The sequence below is a fragment of the Seriola lalandi genome, unplaced genomic scaffold (genome assembly GCF_002814215.2).
Source record: "Seriola lalandi dorsalis isolate HSWRI2012SDOR001 ecotype SW California unplaced genomic scaffold, Sedor1 jcf7180002052829, whole genome shotgun sequence".
Taxonomy (NCBI): Eukaryota; Metazoa; Chordata; class Actinopteri; order Carangiformes; family Carangidae; genus Seriola; species Seriola lalandi.
Genome location: NW_019523382.1, coordinates 14,777 through 17,413, shown reverse-complemented (window position 1 = coordinate 17,413; position 2,637 = coordinate 14,777). Strand labels below are relative to the sequence as shown.

Genomic DNA, 2,637 nt, shown 5'->3' with positions numbered 1-2,637 from the left:
TGTCGTAACAAAAACATTCCCATTTTTGAAAACCAATCCAAACACAGCTGGGACAGATCAGTGTATTTTGTTTACATTTATTTACGCCTCATAGGCCACACCTCTCAAGGAGCCGGAGCCCGTGTCTCTGTTTCCCAACACAGGTGGGGAGAGAACTCGGTAGAACGTCATCATGGACGTCTTCAATGTGTTCTCAGTTTGTTTTTTGCTGTCTGTAGTTTTGAGGCTCCGTTAGCCAGCATGCTAACGGAGCGACGGCGGACAGTCAGAAAACAGTACGAGGCTCTGCAGCAGAGGAGGGCCCTGCAGGACGCAACCAATCATCACCGTGACTACATCAACCTGAAAGACACACCCGGCCCCCAACCCAACACCGCCACACCTGTGTTAGTGCTGCCGAGCCGGGTGTGCTCCACCCTTCACCTGGACTTCACCCAGAAACTGCAGCTGCAGCAGCAGATACAGCAGGTACGTCGGTAGCCATGCTGTTACTCCTCCATCAGTCTGACATCACCTTCCCCTCAGCTGCTTCCTGTTTCTGGAGGTCATGTAGGGACATATTACATTTTTTTCTCTTTAAGTATTCTATATAGACTCCTCTAGTGTACTAGATGATGTGGAGCTGTCCAGGTCCAGACGCAGCAAATCAGCCTCAAATCCCGATGCTCCCTCCACCTGCTTCACCTGTGGGATGATGATGTTAGGATGCAGGGCCCTTTATACCACATAGAGCTGCATGTCTTCCCCAAACATTACTTTCATCAGTTCATAAAACATTTTCCCAGCAACACTGTGGAGAGTGAAGCTGCTCTTTACAAACTTCAGGGGCACAACAATGTGAAACGGCGTCCTCCGGGCGTCTGTGGCAGGACGCCAGGCACCATGATGTGTGTGTGGTCGACTCATGACCAGAGATGTGAACCAGCTCCAGTGATTCATTTGAGCCTTCAGCTTGTGACTCTGAGCGTCTCTGTCTCTCTCTCTCAGCATGTGCAGCTGCTGACTCAGGTTCATCTGCTGAGTCGCCGCGTCAACGCCCTGAACCACGAAGCCTGCATCACTAAACATTACCTGGTCAGTCAGTAAACAACAACAACAACACAAACACTACCTGAGGCCTGTACAACCAAGCAGGATCTGAGGTCATTGAGGTAACTTCAGGTGTAACTCTGGGGTTTCAGTCCTACGACGGCGGTTCATTTGTTACTGGGGTAAATCACCATGGCAACTGATGCTGAACTCCTCAGCTTCAGAGGATCAGATCAAAACCTGTCAACAGCCAAACTACTGACCAATCAGATCACTGGAAACACGGAGTCATCATTCCTACAGGATCCTGACAGGGACAAAATATTACAATTAAGTGATCAATAATAATGATCAGCAGATATTTATAGTACAGGTTATCGGGATGGCCAATGTTAGGTTCAGTTAGGCCAGATAACGAAAGGTCACCCTGGGTATGTTGAACTTTTTTCGTAGTGCAGGCCTCAGATTATCGGTTACCATGGTGATTTACCCCGTTACAGATCGTAGGACTGAAAGAGTTAAACCTGAAGTTACCTCGATAACCTCAGATCAAAACCTGTCAACAGCCCAACCACTGACCAATCAGATGACTCTGGATTTCCACTCATCTGATTGGTCAGTAATCGGGCTGTTGAACCTCACAACGTCATAACCAAATATCTGTCCTTCCGCCTCCTCCCTGCTCCCTCCAGGAGGAGTTGCACCAGTTTGCCAGCCGTCAGGAGGAGATGTTTCTCCCCAGCAGTTTCAGTGTGTGTAACCTCCAGGGGGCCCTGGATCTCCTGCAGGAGGTGGAGCAGAGAGAGGAGCCTCCTCCTGCTCCTGCTGCTCCTGCTGTCTCCAGACGCTGGCTCCCAAGGATGACTCCCGCCACCAACAGTGAGGAGGAGAAATCAAAGCCTGTCTCATAGTCCTCCTTCTCTAAGCTGGTTCTGGTTCTGGTTAAGATTGTGGTTCTTGTTGTGTTCAGGCCACGCCTTCCCTCTGCTGTCCGCCAACACCGCCTGGCTCTTCGCCACCCGGCCCGTCTTCCTCTACCCAGAACTACTTCCTGTCTGCAGCCTGGACCCCGCCCTCCACAGCCAGAACCACAGGAGTGTTTACACCGCAGGAGAAGATGGGTACGTTCACACTACTACACAATGTACACACATATACACACACTGTACACACACTGTACACACACTGTAAACACATACACACACACAGGTACAGCATCTTTGAGTCTGATATCCAGTTCATAGACTGGTTGATGTTTCAGACTGTCATATTTCCCATGATGCCTCTGTGCAGGCTGATCGTTCTGGGTCTGAAGCACTTTGAGGGGGCGGTCCAGTCGGATCAGCTGATCAGCTCCTACCTGCTGTGCAAGAATCGATGGAACTTCAGGAAACATGTCAGAGAGATGAGCAGCCCGAGAGCGCTACCAAACAACATCATCAAGGTGACATCACGGTGACATCACTGTAACTGCGACGTCACTGTCTGACATCAGTGAATCTTAAAGCAGATGAATCATGTTCTGTCGTGTCACAGGTGAAGGTGTGACAGGTGAAGTAAAACCCTTCTCTTGGTGCTTTCAGATGTTCCTGACGGAGCAAGTCCCCC

The 2,637-nt window shown here is 50.0% G+C and overlaps 1 pseudogene across 1 annotated transcript in view; it reads left to right on the top strand.

Annotated features, from left to right (window-relative positions):
• Positions 1 to 2,637, top strand: part of LOC111650758 (GON-4-like protein) — a 12,855-nt pseudogene that overhangs the window by 4,687 nt on the left and 5,531 nt on the right. Inside the window, exons 13-18 of the transcript XR_015436881.1 lie at positions 10 to 468; positions 988 to 1,074; positions 1,722 to 1,908; positions 2,000 to 2,150; positions 2,323 to 2,473; positions 2,613 to 2,630. The product of XR_015436881.1 is annotated as a GON-4-like protein (transcript). The remainder of the gene's footprint in view (positions 1 to 9; positions 469 to 987; positions 1,075 to 1,721; positions 1,909 to 1,999; positions 2,151 to 2,322; positions 2,474 to 2,612; positions 2,631 to 2,637) is intronic.